The sequence below is a fragment of the Staurois parvus genome, unplaced genomic scaffold (assembly GCF_062004578.1).
Source record: "Staurois parvus isolate SC_StPar_1 unplaced genomic scaffold, SC_StPar_1.0 ptg001655l, whole genome shotgun sequence".
NCBI lineage: Eukaryota > Metazoa > Chordata > Amphibia > Anura > Ranidae > Staurois > Staurois parvus.
Window position 1 is genome coordinate 767,273 of NW_028319451.1, and position 18,539 is coordinate 785,811.

The 18,539-nt window shown below is 48.1% G+C and overlaps 1 long non-coding RNA gene across 1 annotated transcript; it reads right to left on the bottom strand.

Moving 5' to 3' along the window:
- Positions 1-1,117: 1,117 nt before the first annotated feature.
- Positions 1,118-17,239, bottom strand: LOC149434849 (uncharacterized). Its single transcript, XR_016308609.1, has 2 exons — positions 16,046-17,239; positions 1,118-1,618 (listed from the first exon to the last, which is right to left on the bottom strand). It is a non-coding gene; the product is annotated as an uncharacterized LOC149434849 (long non-coding RNA).
- Between the last annotated feature and the right edge of the window lie 1,300 nt (positions 17,240-18,539).

An 18,539-nucleotide genomic window follows, 5' to 3' on the forward strand; every position in this document is an offset into this window, starting at 1 on the left:
GCAGAGGGTGGTGCCATTCATTCTGAAAGGCACCCCCAGGCATCTCATCCCGCAGCGCAATTGCGGGAACTGCACAACAACAGCGTGGTCACAAAAACAATTGGTTTCCTCATGCACCTTTTCCCTGCATGAAATGTGGGCAGATCAGCTCGTTCAAATGAATGGAACGCCGTGCCCGCGCGAATGCGGGCCACTCGGCCTGGACTAATGTGAACCGGGGATTAGGGAGTTAATAAAATAAAAATATCCTATGAGCAACTATAAATCTATATTCTAAGGTAAGTTCGCGAGCTCCTAGCTATATTCTCATTGAATATACAAAAAGTAACAAATTAAAAAGGAAAATGGTGCCGCGCCCTTATATTAGAACCGGGAATAAATAAATAAAATCAATTTTTAACAAATAATAATTCTATAATTTATAAATAATTACCCTTAATTTCTCCAAAGATAGAAATATATAAAATGTGCAACTCATTAATATACATCAATAAAAAAAAATAAATAAATAGGTAATCTAAAAAATAATTAATATTAATTGATAAAAATAAATAAATTTATTAGGGATTAGGGAGTTGGCATATTTCTGCTGTTTAAACCATTTTCCCTCTTTATCAGCAATAAAAACTGTCGAGGGTTCCAATCCTTCTCCAACGTATCCATCCCACTGGATATCACTTCCAGGGGCGACTGACCATTTGGAAACTCAGGCACTGCCCGAGGGCCCGGGGTCAGTAGGGGGCCCCATGAGATGCCCCTGGTACATTTTTCATAGGCTTTTTTGAGTTTGGGCAAGGACACAGGGGCCCCATGATCCCCTATTGAGGGTCCGGGGTCAGTAGGGGACCCCATGAGATGCCCCTGGTACATTTTGCATAGGCTTTTTTGAGTTTGGGCAAGGACACAGGGGCCCTATGATCCCCTATTGAGGGCCCGGGGTCAGTAGGGGGCCCCATGAGATGCCCCTGGTACCTTTTTCATAGACTTTTTTGAGTTTGGGCAAGGACACGGGGGCCCCATGATCCCCTATTGTCTGGGGCCCCCTGAGTTATCAGTCCGCCCCTGATCACGTCGCGAGATAAAAAACCGCATGGTTTCACAAGACACATATATCACATTTTGATGGAATAACTTGTGCTTTATTTTAGTAGCCTATTTTTGTGAGTTGCAAAAAAAAAAAATTTAGCTTTTTTAATCTGTTTTTATCTCTTCATGAACAGAGTCCAGGATTTCATAGCGGTGGTGACCGCGCTCTGCCGCTGACCTGCTTCAGTCTATGAGTGCCCTCGGTGTGCGAAGATTGAAGTGCTTGCCTTGTCTGGGTGTTCGATGTCATAACCGGTTCTCCAAGTTTCGGATGGATTGGCGTTTGCGGGCGGTCGCGGTTCATTTGCAGATGGAGAGGACGGCTTCCTTGGCTCCTGTAGAACGTCACATTCCTCTTTCTCGGTTGGAATGATATCTTGTCTTTGCCAAATATGCAATAAAGTGCGCAACAATACGGTGATGACAAGGAAAGCGTCTAGATAATCTGCTCGGTCTTATCTCCTGCGGTCACCAAGGCTGAGATGGAGGAACGAAGATCCCCGGATGGGTTCAACGATTTACTGCAGTTAGGCTAAAAAAAAAAATATAGAAATGAATGCAAGAGACAGAATCTGAGTGCCTGGGACATTCGGATTGTATGCTTGGGGTGCAAGACTTCTGACCAGGGCAAGTCTAGCTTGCCAAAAGGCCTAGAAGCCCCTCCTCTCATGGTCAGCCTAAGCTAATTACCGAGCAGGGGCGGGCTGACAACTCATGGGGCCCTCGGGCAATAGGGGATCATGGGGCCCCTGTGTCCTTGCCCAAACTCAAAAAAGCCTGAAAAAGGTACCAGGGACATCTCATGGGGCCCCCTACTGACCCCAGGCCCTCGGGCAGTGCCTGAGTGTCCAAATGGTCAGTCCGCCCCTGGGTAGAGTACACCAGGCCACCTCATGGAGGAGCTATAGGAATAGGCTCGGAGGGCAAGGCCGGGGGGGGTGGCAAGGCAAAATGCGTAGGAGGAATGATTTGGACAGAGTCTGGTGAGGCTGCAATCACTCCTATGATATACGGCTTGGGAACACCTCAGATTTTAGACTGCGGCCCTGAAGGTCAAAGATGGCTAGCTTCACCCTCCAAAGTCTCTTATGAACATCCAGAATCATGGACTTTATTCATGTCCCTTTGAACCCCATTTATAGAGTGGTCTGGTTGTAAGAAATGATGTTAGTCTGGCTGAAAAAAGACAAAAGTCCATCCAGTTCAACCATAACAAAAAAAATATATATATATATATATATAAAATATCCTACACCCACAGTTGATCCAGAGGAAGGCAAAAAAAACCCAGCAAAGCACGATCCAATTTGCTCCTGCAGGGAAAATACATTCCTTCCTGATCCCCGAGAGGCAATATTCTCGGGATCACCTTCCCTATAAATGTTCTATCCAGTTATATTCTGTGTATCCAAGAAACAATCCAGGACTTTCCTACAGCAATCCACTGAGCTGGCCACAACCAACTCTGGAGGGAGTCTATTCCACATTCTCACAGCTCTTACTGTGAAGAAACCTTTCCGTGTTTGGAGGTTACATTTCTTTTCCTCCAGACGTAAAGAGCGCCCCCTTGTCCTCTGTGATGACCTCAGGGGGAATAAGATCTCTATGACTAAACCCCAAGGTTGAGGCGAAACGCGTAGGGGCATGACTTGGACAGAGTCTGCTGAGGCTGCTATCACTCCTATGATATACGTCTTGCACGGTGTGCGGTGATTGAGACGCTTCTAACGCCCTTATAGTGCATTTATTGGTGTCTTTTATACCTGCTTTGCATTCAGACGGAGCAATAAATAGGTACATGATGTAGAATTTTTGGAATATGGAACAGCAAGGAAGTCAAAATGTAAAAGCCGCTTCAAAACGGACTTTGATCCCGGGTTCACATATATGCGGTGCGGTACATCGCATGCAATTTACACAGGAACAGCACCGCATTCCATGCGATTTGTGTGCGGTTCGATCAGAGTTGTACATTTTGTATGGTTCTAATCACACCGCACCTGCAGCAAAAACGTACAGGACCCTGTTTTTGGTCCACGCTAGAATTGGATCGCACGGGTATTCACACCTATGCAATCCGATTCTGCACATCGCACCGCGTTTTGCAGACCGATTTTGGGGTGTTGTTAACCTAGCATACACACCCGCAGCGGTTCGCATGAACAGGGTGCAATTCTGATGCGGTGCGGAATTCGCACTGAAAATGCTGAGCATTCCGCACCGCATTCCTGTGCGAATCACATGCGATTTGTGAGTGAAGACGTAAATTCCGTACTCGCACCCAAAACATGCAGGACCCTTTTTTTGGTCAGCACTAGAATCGGATCGCACGGGTATTCACACCTATGCAATCCGATTCTGCACATTGCACCGCTTTTTCGGGGGGGTTGCTAACACGCGCAGCAGTTCACATGAATGGGGTGTGATTCTGATGCGGTGCAGAATTCGCACAGAAAACGCTGCAAACCAGGGCTTGGGGGCAGGGGCGTCCCTAGGCAGGTGCGGGGGGTGCGCGCCGCACCGGGTGACACCGGACCCGCTCCACGAGAAGGTAAGTTGTAAAGCAAGCCGACGATCCCCGCAGGATGGATCGGATGAGCGGATTGAGCATAATGGATCAGAGTCCGATCCATTATGCTCCCCAATCCTCAGATCCGATCCATCCTGCGGGGATCGTCGGCATGCAACCTATACAGGGTGACACCGGACCCGCTCCACGAGAAGGTAAGTTGTAAAACCAGCTGATGATCCCCGCAGAATGGATCGGATCTGTGGAATGAACATAATGGATTGGAGTCTGATCCATTATGCTCCCCAATCCGCAGATCACTTCCATCCTGCGGGGATCGTCAGCTGGTTTTACAACTTACCTTCTCGTGGAGCGGGTCCGGTGTCACCCTGTATAGGTTGCATGCCGACGATCAGCCCAGGATGGATCGGATCTGCGGATTGGGGAGCATAATGGATCGGACTCTGATCCATTATGCTCAATCCGCAGATCCGATCCATCCTGCGGGGATCGTCGGCATGCAACCTATACGGGGTGACACCAGAAACCGATCCATTATGCTCCCCAATCCGCAGATCCGATCCATCCTGCGGGGATCGTCGGCTTGCAACCTATACGGGGGGACACCAGACCAGCTCCATGAAAAGGTAAGTTGTAAAGCAAGCCAACGATCCCCGCAGGATGGATCTGATCAGCGGATTGAGCATAATGGATCAGAGTCTGATCCATTATGCTCCCCAATCCACAGATCCGATCCATCCTGCGGGGATCGTTGGCATGCAACCTATACGGGGGGACACCAGACCAGCTCCATGAAAAGGTAAGTTGTAAAGCAAGCCAACGATCCCCGCAGGATGGATCTGATCAACGGATTGAGCATAATGGATCAGAGTCTGATCCATTATGCTCCCCAATCCGCAGATCCGATCCATCTTGCGGGGATCGTTGGCATGCAACCTATACAGGGCGACACCGGACCCGCTCCACAAGAAGGTAGGTTCTAAAGCAAGCCGACGATCCCCGCAGGATGAATCGGATCTGTGGATTGAGCATAATGGATCAGAGTCTGATCCATTATGCTCCCCAATCCTCAGATCCGATCCATTATGCTCCCCAATCCGCAGATCCGATCCATTATGCTCCCCAATTCTCAGATCCGATCCATTATGCTCCCCAATCCGCAGATCTGATCCATTATGCTCCCCAATCCGCAGATCTGATCCATCCTGCGGGAATCGTCGGAGGGGGTGTCACCAAGTGTTACTGCATCAGGTGACACCAACCCTAGGGGCGCCCCTGCTTAGGGGTCACAATGGTACTGCAGAATGAACTAGCTGTACCACATGACCTCAGTGAATGATCAGACATACAGCATTAAAGAAGAGTCAAAACTGCAACAAAGTAACGGATTATTACCTCCCGCGTGTCCTTCCTGACACGGCACAACGCCGGCGTCGCTCTTCGCAGTATTATTTTTATCTCTGGCATATTAATGTGTTACTGGCGGGAAAAACTGACCGTTTAGGTTGCGGCGGCGGTCCGGCCCAGGGTGTGGTCATCCTTTTATGCCAAACCAGCTGCATCCCAGAAAGTCCATTTCTCTCAAACATGACATTGGTCTCACCGTGACGGCATTTTTCGAACATTTTTAGCCGCGTCTAAAATTAACATAGGTCGGCGTCTACGGTCTGGTTGGGCTTGTAACTCAGGCAGTCATTAGGCCGGATTCTGGGATTATTTTCTTCGGAACTTTTCCAGGATTTAAAATATTTGCTGGAAGACCTAGAGGGCTTCGTTCCGTGTACACTGAGAAAGTCATTGGGCAATTAGGGGGAGGTTGTCATCGGTGTGCCCCCCTGAGTACCTATCGGGGGTATGGGGGGAATCCAGTATATGTAAGGCCTCGGTATCAAGCCCACAGGCTTCCCACAATAGATCCCTGTTAGATACAGGTGACCACCAGGTGACCACCCAGCTAATCTTGAGTAGGTCCCCCAAATCACCCCTGACCCGTCTCGGCAGGGACCCCACTAGACCTCTGAAGGTATCTGGCACCAAGCAGATTCTTTAAATCCTGTAATTTGGGAGGTGGGGCCTGCAATGAATCAGACTTGTTTTTCCAGCACATTCCAGAGATTCTTGATTGGATTAAGATCTGGAGAATTTGGAGGCCAAGCCAACACCTCAAACCTGTCGTTGTATTCCTCAAACCGTTCCTAAACCATTCTCTCAGTGTGGCAGGGAGCATTGTCCTGATGAAAGAGGCAGCTGCCATCAGGGATTACCATTTCCATGAAGGGGTGGACTTGGTCACCAACAATGTTTAGGTAGGTGCAGGGGCGGACTGACAATTCCTGGGGCCCCCAGGTAATAGGGGATCATGGGGCCCCTGTGTCCTCTCCCACACCCAAAAAAGCCTATGAAAAAACCAGTGAAAGGTACCAGGGGCATCTCATGGGGTCCCCTACTGAGCCCGGGCCCTTGGGTAGTGCCAGAGTACTTGAATGGTCAGTCCGCCCCTGGGTAGGTGGTACCTGTCAAGTAGCGTCCACATGAATGGCGGGAGCCAAGGTGTCCCAGCAGAACATCGCCCAAAGCATCACATGGCCTCCGCCCGCTTGTCTTCTTCCCATACTTCATCCTGATGCCATCTCTTCCCCAGGTAAGTGACGCGCACCCCCCCCCCCCCCCCGCCATTCACATGAGAAAAAAACGTGATTCACCAGACCAAGCCACCTTCTTCCATGGCTCCGTGGTCCAGTTCTGAGGCTCACGTGCCCATTGTAGGAGCTTTTGGCTGTGGACAAGGGTCAGCATGGGCACCCTGACCGGTCCCCGGCTACACAGCCCCATACACAACACACTGCGATGAGCATTTTTTCTGCTTTCGACACATCAACTTCAGGGACAACATGTTCACTTGCTGCCTAATATATCCCACCCACTTTCAGATGCCATTACTGAGATAATCAATGATATTTACCCAACCTGTCAGTGGTCATAAAGTTATGGCTGATTGGTGTATACCTGGGCTTTTCTTTTCTCAGAGAATAGGTACAGCCAGGTACTCTCCTTTTCGAGTCACCCCTTGTCTCCCCCTCCTACCCACCTCTGAGCACTGATCCTGGATTGCTCTCCCCCCCACCTCCGAGCACTGATCCTGGGTTGTTCCCCCTCCCCACCTCCGAGCACTGATCCTGGGTTGCTCCCCCTCCCCCAGGGGCAGACTGACAACTCATGGGGCCCCCGGGCAATAGGGGATCATGGGGCCCCTGTGTCCTTGCCCAAACTCAAAAAAGCCTATGAAAAAGGTACCAGGGGCATCTCATGGGGCCCCCTACTGACCCCGGGCCCTCGGGCAGTGCCCGAGTTTCCAAATGGTCAGTCCGCTCCTGCCCTCCCCACCTCCAAGCACTGATCCTGGGTTTCTTCCCCTCCCCACCTCCGAGCACTGATCCTGGGTTGCTCCCCCTCCCCACCTCCGAGCACTGATCCTGGGTTCCTCCCCCTCCCCACCTCCGATCACTGATCCTGGGTTGCTCCCCCTCCTATTCACCTCCGAGCACTGATCCTGGGTTGCTCCCCCTCCCCACCTCCGAGCACTGATCCTGGGTTCCTCCCCCTCCTATTCACCTCCGAGCACTGATCCTGGGTTCCTCCCCCTCCTATTCACCTCCGAGCACTGATCCTGGGTTGCTCCCCCTCCCCACCTCCGAGCACTGATCCTGGGTTCCTCCCCCTCCCCACCTCCGAGCACCGATCCTGGGTTGCTCCCCCTCCCCACCTCCGAGCACTGATCCTGGGTTCCTCCCCACCTCCGAGCACCGATCCTGGGTTGCTCCCCCTCCCCACCTCCGAGCACTGATCCTGGGTTCCTCCCCACCTCCGAGCACTGATCCTGGGTTGCTCCCCCTCCCCACATCCGAGCACTGATCCTGGGTTCCTCCCCCTCCCCACCTCCGAGCACTGATCCTGGGTTCCTCCCCACCTCCGAGCACTGATCCTGGGTTGCTCCCCCTCCTACCCACCTCCGAGCACTGATCCTGGGTTGCTCCCCCTCCCCACCTCTGAGCACTGATCCTGGGTTGCTCCCCCTCCCTACCTCCGAGCACTGATCCTGGGTTCCTCCCCCTCCCCACCTCCGAGCACTGATCCTGGGTTCCTCCCCCTCCCCACCTCCGAGCACTGATCCTGGGTTGCTCCCCCTCCTACCCACCTCCGAGCACTGATCCTGGGTTGCTCCCCCTCCCCACCTCCGAGCACTGATCCTGGGTTGCTCCACCTCCGAGCACTGATCCTGGGTTGCTCCCCCTCCTACCCACCTCCGAGCACTGATCCTGGGTTGCTCCCCCTCCCCACCTCCGAGCACTGATCCTGTGTTGCTCCCCCTCCCCACCTCCGAGCACTGATCCTGGGTTGCTCCCCCTCCCCACCTCCGAGCACTGATCCTGGGTTCCTCCCCCTCCCCACCTCCGAGCACTGATCCTGGGTTGCTCCCCCTCCTACCCACCTCCGAGCACTGATCCTGGGTTGCTCCCCCTCCCCACCTCCGAGCACTGATCCTGGGTTGCTCCCCCTCCCCACCTCCGAGCACTGATCCTGGGTTGCTCCCCCTCCCCCCCTCCCGGCACCATCCTTTTTAGTGAATACAGAACCATGTTGAACAGAATGCTTATGTAATGACAAGAAGTTTGCAGAGAATGTTCAAGAAAAGCAGTAAAATATCCCCTGAAACCAGCAACAATAGACCCCAAGCAACAATAGATCCCCCATGGAAACAATATACCCCCACACACACACACCAGACTCCCTGCCAGGAACAGCCACAACAATAGATCCCCAGCAACAAAAAACCCACCCTCTCATTCGCACAACAAACCTGCAACCAGCAACAATAGACCACAATCAACAAAAGATCCCTCATAGCAACAATATACACCCCCCCACACACACACGACAAACTCCCTGCCAGGAACATTGGACCCCCAGCAACAACCACAACAATAGATCCCTCATCGCAACAATATGCACCCACACACACACGCCAGACTCCATGCCAGGAACATTTGTCCCCCAGCAACAACCGAAACAATAGATCCCCCAGCAACGATAGACTTCTCCTAGCAACAATAGATCTCCTGCTTTCAACAATAGACCCCCCCACTTTGCGACAATAGATCCCCTAGCAACCAGCATCAATAGACCAGCACCCCCATCACACATTCAGTGTGCGTTCCCACTGATACAGTATATATATATATTGCATAATGGTGCTGATCCCCTAAAGCAGCAGAGGATGTCCAGGGAAAATAAATAATAATATAAATAAATATATATAAAAAAAATTATAATAATATAAGAATTTTGCTTTGCCTATAATCAGAGGCGTCCCTAGGGTTGGTGTCACCCGCTGCGATAACACTTGGTGACACCCCCTCCCAGGGGCGGACTGACAACTCATGGGGCCCCCGGGCAATAGGGGAGCATGGGGCCCCTGTGTCCTTGCCCAAACTCAAAAAAGCCTATGAAAAATGTACCAGGGGCATCTCATGGGGCCCCTACTGACCCCGGGCCCTCAATAAGGGATCATGAGGCCCCTGTGTCCTTGCTCAAACTCAAAAAAGCCTATGAAAAATGTACCAGGGGCATCTCATGGGGCCCCCTACTGACCCCGGGCCCTCGGGCAGTGCCCGAGTTTCCAAATGGTCAGTCCGCCGCTGCCCCCTCCGACAATCCCAGAAAGGATGGATCGGATCTGCGGATTGAGCATGGTGGATGGGACTCCGATCCATTTTGCTCAATCCGCAGATCGGATCCATCCTGCGGGGATCGTCGGCTTGCTTTACAACTTACCTTTTTGTGGAGCGGGTCCGGTGTCACCCCGTGTGGCGCGCACCCCCCTCACCTGCCTAGGGACGCCACTGCCTAGAATTGCCATCTTTTTATTCACACATTACTAAGATATTATTATTTTCTGCTTTAGAATTCCAACCCGTAAATGTCTAAATTACGTCACAATGTCACCATATTGTATCCGGAGCCCGCAGACTAATAGTAACAAGACGGCAAGTATTGGATACATTACCGACCAGACATTCATATTATTATTATATTATTATTATATTATTATTATAATTGTTATTATTGATATTATTATTATTATATTATTATTATAGTATTATTATTATTATATTATTATTAGATTATTATTATTATTATTATTATTATTAGATTATTATTATTATTATGTTATTATTATTATTATTATTATATTATTATTATTATTATTAGATTATTATTATGTTTTTATTATTATTAGATTATTATTATTAGATTTGTATTATTATTATTATTATTATTATTATTAGATTATTATATTATTATTATTATTATATTATTATTATTATTATTATTATTATTATTATTATTATTATTATTATTATTATTATTATTATTATTATTATTATTATTATATTATTATTATTATTATTATTATTATTATTATTATATTATTATTATTATTATTATTATTATTATTATATTATTATTATTATTATTATATTATTATTATTATTATTATTATTATATTATTATTATTATTATTATTATATTATTATTATTATTATATTATTATATTATATTATTATTATTATTATTATTATATTATATTATTATTATTCATATTATTATTATTATAATTGTTATTATTATTTTTTCTCATTATATACAATTAAACGGCAAATATTTGTGCAGTTTTGATGCCAAACAAGCGAAGCGCGGATCTCGTCCTTTTGCCAGAAGTCATCGGCAGGAAAAACAACCTAAAAATAAGAGTCAGAGCTGTGAATTCATCCTATACTTGTTCACTCTGAATCATTCACCGCAGGACGTTCAACGGCAGATTTCCAACCTGGCCGCCTCTCTTCCCCGCCGAAACAAAACCGCTCACCCGCCAATCAAACCGGGAGGGGCGGTGATTCGCCGTGCGTCAGGTCTGGCAGTGCCGTATACCCCTTTGAGGACCGTAAGATTTTGGAACGCCAAAAGAATCAATTTTTTTGTTTTTAAAGTTCGTACACTTCAGTTGCTGTAACAGCCATTTCATGAAATAATTGGCCAAAAGCTCCATCCATTTGTTGTTTGTTGATAAGAACTAATATTTTGACTCAAACCAAAAAAAAAAAAGAGTTTTAAGTTCTTAATCAGATGATACACGCAATTAAAAACATGGGACAAATACGCCCCTTGGTCCTCAAAGGGATACCCGCCGGCTAAACCCAAGAACAAAATGCAACCTAACACTCTTTGGATGTGGTGGCTGCATTAGTTTTCTTTTGCAGGCTTATTTTCACCCGCTGATCCTGCCAGTAACACACTTCCTGTCTTAGCCCCGGTTTACATATATGCGGCCGTGCGGGCCACGTTTTGCACGCATTCATTTGAATGGACTCACGTGCCCCGCGACACAGAGAAGACGTCCCCGTACTTCTGAAAACGCAGTCGAGGTTCCCAGTACGGTTGCATTTTTCCAGTGTGGGCGGCGTACCATTAGAACTAATGGACCAGCCCGCGGGTCTGCATTCCTCTGTGCGGGTGGTGCGGCTGCACGGATGTTCGTTCGGATCCACAGCCGCACCACCCGCACAGATGTGAACCGAGCCTCAGGCCTGGTGATTACTAAGCAGAAGGTGACAAGGACATTGGAGTTCTGGCGGGATCGAGAAGTGTTTTTCTGTATTTGGAGAGTGTAAAAGAGGAAAACTAATGCAGCCGCCTAAGGACTGGTAAGCTGCAATCTGATACATTTAGAGTTTTCAGGTTTAGAGATCCTTAAAGTCATAATAAAAAAAAAATGTGACTCTGTAAAATTTATTTATGGTCTCCCCACCCCCTTCTTTACTCCGCGATCCAGTGTCTGCTGTGTCCTCCACACAGAGGAACACCGATCGTCGGACGGGACCTCTGTGCGAGGTCCCGATCATGTGATTACTGATTGGCCAATCAGTGATCACATGCAGAGTAGTAAGCAAGATGTCACTTCTGACGAGTTTCCATATGGTCAGTCTGCCCCTGGTTGGGAGGGCGGAGCTGGGAACTTTGGGGCCCTCAAGAAATAGAGCGCTTGAAAAAGTCTTCCACCCCCTTGACATGTTCCACATTTTGTCATGTTGCAGCCAAAACCGTCAATGTGTTTTATTGGGATTGGATGTGATGGACCGACACAAAGTGGCACATCAATGGGAAGTGGAAGGAAAATGAGAAATGGTTTCCAATATTTGTGACCAATAAATCTGTGAGAAGTGTGGCGGTATTTATAGTCAGCACCCTTTACTCTGATAACTAAAATCTAGTGGAACCAATTGCCTTCAGTAGTCACCTGACTAGTCCCCCCTGTGTGTCATGTGATCTCAGTATAAATCCAGCTGTTCTGTGCAGTCCTCAGAGGTTTGTTAGAGAACATTAATGAACAAACAACATCATGAAGGCCAAGGAACACACCAGACAGGTCAGGGATAAAGTTGTGGAGAAGTTTAAAGCAGGGTTAGGTTATAAAACTATCTCGCAAGCTTTGACCATCTCACGGAGCACTGTGTTCAATCCCTCATCCAGAAATGGAAAGAGTACGGCACAACTGCCAACCTACCAAGACATGGCCGTCCACCTAAACTGACCGACCGGGCAAGGAGAGCATTCATCAGAGTAGCAGCCAAGAGGCCCATGGGAAATGTGGAGGAGCTGCAGAGATCACAGCTCAGGGGGGAATCTGTCCTCAGGACAACTATTAGTCGTGGACTCCACAAATCTGGCCTTTATGGAAGAGTGACAAGAAGAAAGCCATTGTTGGAGGAAAGCCATAAGAAGTCCCGTTTGCAGGTTGTGAGAAGCCATGTGGGGGGGACAGCAAACATGTGGAAGAAGGGGCTCTGGTCAGAGGAGACCAAAATGGGACTTTTTGACCTATGTGTGGGGGAAAACTAACACTGCCCCTCCCCCTGAACACACCCTGTCCTGGCTGAAGAAAAGCATCCACACCACATGATGCTGCCACCACCATGTTTCACGGTGGGGATGCTTTTCCTCAGCCAGGAAAGGGAAGCTGCTCAGATTTGATGGGAAGATGGATGGAGCCAAATACAGGGCAATCTTAGAAGAAAACCTGTTAGAGTCTGCAGAAGACTTGAGACCGGGGCGGAGGTTCCCCTTCCAGGAGGACAACGACCCGAACCATCCAGCCAGAGCTACAATGGAATGGTTCCGATCAAAGCATCTTCATGTGTTAGAATGGCCCAGTCACAGTCCAGACCCAAATCCAATGGAGAATCTGTGGCCAGACCTGAAAATTGCTGTTCCCAGACGCCCTTCATCCAATCTGACAGCTTGAGGGATTCTGCAAAGAAGAACGGGCAGAAATGTCCCTCTCTAGATGTGCAAAGAGACATCCCCAAAAAGACTTGCAGCTGGAATTGCAGCCAAAGGGGGTCCTACAAAGTATTGACTCCGGGGGGCCGAATACAAATGCCGCCACACTTTTCACAGGTTTATTGGTCACAAATGTTGGAAACCATTTCTCATATTCCTTCCACTTCACAATTATGTGCCACTTTGTGTCGGTCCATCACATCCAATCCCAATAAATACATTGTAACATGACAACATGGGGGGGGGATACATTGTAACATGACAACATGGGGGGGATACATTGTAACATGACAACATGGGGGGGGGATACATTGTAACATGACAACATGGGGGGGGATACATTGTAACATGACAACATGGGGGGGATACATTGTAACATGACAACATGGGGGGGGAATACATTGTAACATGACAACATGGGGGGGGGGGAGGGGGAATACATTGTAACATGACAACATGGGGGGGAGGGGGAATACATTGTAACATGACAACATGGGGGGAATACATTGTAACATGACAACATGGGGGACATTTCAGGGGGGAGGGGGAATACATTGTAACATGACAACATGGGGGACATTTCAGGGGGAGGGGAATACATTGTAACATGACAACATGGGGGACATTTCAGGGGGAGGGGAATACATTGTAACATGACAACATGGGGGACATTTCAGGGGGAGGGGGAATACATTGTAACATGACAACATGGGGGACATTTCAGGGGGAGGGGAATACATTGTAACATGACAACATGGGGGACATTTCAGGGGGGGATACATTGTAACATGACAACATATGGGGGGGGGCATTTTATGGGGGAGGGGGACTTCTTCAAGGTGCTGTAGCAGAAGCAGGACTGGCTGACCCGTTAAACAAGTCGCATTCATTTCCCGGACAGGTTGTGCTTTTTGGGCTGATTCTGGTCCGGACTCCCCAGAGATCGGCCATCCATGTGAAGCCTCGTACATCGCTGCCAAATGCAAAAGTCAACAAACAAGGTCCAACCTGAACTGCACACAAACAGCATCAATCTGAATCGGTGAGGTTACAACCGGTTGTGAGACGAGCTCAAGCAACCTGCAGCTGCGGAGTCACTACAAATTCAATCACGGCCTTGCAGTGCATGCTGGGAGTTGTAGTACCTACTCTGCTGCAGGGGATGCGTTGTTGTGTCAATGTGATTATAGGTCGAATAATCGTATTATTTTGCCTAAGCCCGGGTTCACAAATAGCGACATATACTCACCATGTACAGTATATATATATGTGATACATTGTTGCAATGATGCTTTGCCCTCAATCATTGAATACAGATATAATAAACTAGTATAAGTTTCAAGTCCTATGTACCAAAATCCCACTTTTCTTGTACTCCATGGTAATAGGGCCCCAACGTCAAGGGCCCCAACGTCAAGTCTTCTTTGCTGCATAGGACACAATCTGCAGGCCAGTCACAGGCAGTCATTGTGCGTCAACCGCACACAAATAGCGACATAAATGTACCTTGTACAGTATATATATATATGATACATCGTTGCAATGATTCTGACCTCTCAGCAGGGACGGACTGACCATTTGGAAACTCGGGCACTGCCCGAGGGCCCGGGGTCAGTAGGGGGCCCCATGAGATGCCCCTGGTACCTTTCATAGGCTTTTTTGAGTTTGGGCGAGGACACAGGGGCCCCATGATCCCCTATTGCCCGGGGGCCCCATGAGTTGTCAGTCCACCCCTGCCTCTCAGTTTACCCTCCATCATTGAATACAGGTATAATAAGCCGTAATAAACTAGTATTTTCAAGTCTTATGTACCAAAATCCCATTTTTCTTGTATTCCATGCAGGGGCTGACTGACAACTCATGGGGCCCCCGGGCAATAGGGGATCATGGGGCCCCTGTGTCCTTGCCCACACCCAAAAAAGCCTATGAAAAAGGTACCAGGGGCATCTCATGGGGCCCCCTACTGACCCCAGGCCCTTGGGCAGTGCCCTAGTTTCCAAATGGTCAGTCCGCCCGTGATTCCATGGTAATAGGGCCCCAATGATGTCAAGGGCCCCAATGTCAAGTCTCCTTTACTGCATAGGACATAGTTGCAATAATGCTGACCTCTCAGTTTATCCTCAATCATTAAATATATATATATATATAATACGCCATAATAAACTAGTATAAGTTTCATGTCTTATGTACCAAAATCCCATTTTTCTTGCACTTCATGGTAATAGGGCCCCAATGATGTCAAGGGCCCCAATGTCAAGTCTTCTTTGCTGCATAGGACACAATCTGCAGCCCAATCACAGGCAGTCATTGTGCATCAACCGCACACAAATAATGACATATACTCACCAGGTACAGTATATATATATAATATGTGATACATTGTTACAATGATGCTGAGCTCTCAGTTCAACCTCAATCATGGAATACAGATATAACAACCTATAATAAACTAGTATATTTTTCAAGTCCTATGTACCAAAATCCCATTTTGTTTGTATTCCTATGTAATAGGGCCCCAACATCAAAGGACCTAATATCAAGTCTTCTTTGGTACATTGTTGCAATGATCCTTACCTCTCAGTTTACCCTCAAACTTTAGATACAGATATAATAAACTAGTATAAGTTTCAAGTCTCATGTACCAAAATCCTATTTTTCTTGTATTCCATGGTAATAGGGCCCCAATGTCAAGTCTTCTTTGCTGCATGGGACACAATCATTGACTTGATGCCGGACTCAGAGTATATATATATATGATACATTGTTGCAATGATGCTGACCTCTCAGTTTAACCTCAATCATGGAATACAGATATAACAACCTATAATAAACTAGTATATTTTTCAAGTCCTATGTACCAAAATCCCATTTTTCTTGTACTCCATGGTAATAGGGCCCCAATGTCTGCATGGGGCACAATCTGCAGGCCAATCACAGGCAGTCATTGTGCGTCAACCGCACACAAATAATGACAGAAATGTACTGTGTACAGTGTATATATATATGATACATTGTTACAATGATACTGACCTCTCAGTTTACCCTCCATCATTGAATACAGGTATAATAAGCCATAATAAACTAGTATTTTTTTCAAGTCTTATGTACCAAAATCCCATTTTCTTGTATTCCATGGTAATAGGGCCCCAATGATGTCAAGGGCCCCAATGTCAAGGGCCCCAATGTCAAGGGCCACAATGTCAAGGGCCCCAATGTCAAGGGTCCCAATGTCAAGTATTTACTGCATAGGACATAATCTGCAGGCCAATCACAGGCAGTCATCGTGCGTCAACCGCACACAAATAGCGACATAAATGTACCTTGTACAGTATATATATATATGTGATACATTGTTGCAATGATCCTTACCTCTCAGTTTACTCTCAATCATTAGATACAGATATAATAAACTAGTATATGTTTCAAGTATTCTGTACCAAAATCCAGCTTTTCTTGTATTCCATGGTAATAGGGCCCCAATGTCAAGGGCCCCAACATCAAGTCTTCTTCTCTCCTCCATGTTCCAAAGAATTTTAAATATCTTCTATTTTTTTTTTTTTTTTTTTAACAGATTCCTCTCGAGTATCCTCAAAGCCGGCTTATTCTAGGCCCCATGTGACGCTCAGTGACACCCCCGATTCCTGGCCGGCGACTCTGCAGACCATCTCCTCTTATTTTTTATTTTTTTTCGGCCTCCAACAGCCTATGGTAAAGGACGAATGGCACAGGTGGGAGTATATTGGCGTTTTTGGCGGTGAAGTTGGTGTCCCTGGGACCTGTCCTGAGCTGCGGGGAGCAGAGACTGTGTCTGGGGCGGCCGGCGGTGAAGTTGGCGTTCCTGGGACCTGTCCTGAGCTGCGGGGAGCAGAGACTGTGTGGGGCGGCCGGCGGCGGTGAAGTTGGTGTCCCTGGGACCTGTTCTGAGCTGCGGGGAGCAGAGACTGTGTGGGGCGGCCGGCGGTGAAGTTGGTGTCCCTGGGACCTGTCCTGAGCTGCGGGGAGCAGAGACTGTGTGGGGCGTCCGGCGGTGAAGTTGGTGTCCCTGGGACCTGGCCTGAGCTGCGGGGAGCAGAGACTGTGTGGGGCGGCCGGTGGTGAAGTTGGCATTCCTGGGACCTGGCCTGAGCTGCGGGGAGCAGAGACTGTGTGGGGCGGCCGGCGGTGAAGTTGGTGTCCCTGGGACCTGTTCTGAGCTGCGGGGAGCAGAGACTGTGTGGGGCGGCCGGCGGTCCCTTCTTATATAGAGCCCAATGCCGTGTCTTAGTGTCTGTGTTTCATGAGATAACTTTCTACGCATTGTGCATTGTGCACCACGGGCCCCGGAGATGTGAAGCTCCATTCATAAGAGCAAGACGCAGCCAAACAACATGACAATTGTTGTGCTCTGCCTCACCTTACTGCGGGCCACGGCCTCCGCCAGCCGCTCATTGTTTTTGCCATTAAACAACAAAAAGAAAAAAAAAGAAAGATCGGGCTTGTTCTCCTCCGCAGTCATGTGCCTACAAGAAGTGTTTTCATATTCCGAGGGTGTGATTGGCTTGGCGGGGCAAAGAAAACTTCCCGGGGCTTTTTGGGCGTTCGTAAACTGGGAGCACGAGCAACAGGGACGGGGCCCTGTACAGTAAACTGCACCGTATATCCCCTCGCCCTCCCGAGGATTCCCCCCCTTCGTTCTCCCGAGGATTTTCCCCCCCTCCTTCCGAGGATTTACCCCCCCTCCCAAGGATTCCCCCCCCCCCTTCGCTCTCCCGAGGATTTACCCCCCTCCTTCCGAGGATTTACACCCCCTCCCAAGGATTTGCCCCCCCCCCCCTTCGCCCTCCCAAGGATTAGGATTTACCCCCCGCCCAGGCCAATTTTCAGCTTTCAGCACTGTCGCACTTTGAATGACAATTGCGTGGTCATGCAACACTGTAAACTGTACCCATATCTTCAATCATTCTATCATTTCTTTGGGTGGTATTTATTAATCACTACTGGGGGGGGAGCTATTTTTTTGCTAACCAAACAAAAAATGACTGAAAATTTAAAAAAAAATGTTTTTCATTGTTTCTATTCTAAAATTTTGCAAACAGGTAATTTTTCTCCTTCATTGATGGCCACTGATGAGGGGGCACTGATAGGCAACATTGATGGGCACTGATGAGGCGGCACTGAAGTGCACTAATAGGTAGCATTGAAGGCCACTGATAGGCTGCACTGATGAGGCGGTACTGGTGGACAATGATGAAGATGCACTAATGAGGCTGCACTGATATGCAGCACTGATTGGCGGCAATGATGGACACTAATAGTTAGCACTGAAGGGCATTAATAGGCAGCATTGAAGGCCACTGATAGGCTGCACTGATGAGGCGGTACTGGTGGACAATGATAAAGATGCACTGATGAGGCTGCACTGATATGCAGCACTGATGGGCACTGATTGGTGACAATGATGGGCACTAATAGGCAGCACTGAAGGGCACTAATAGGCAGCAATGAAGGGCACTGATAGGCGGCACTGGTGGGCAATGATGAGGAT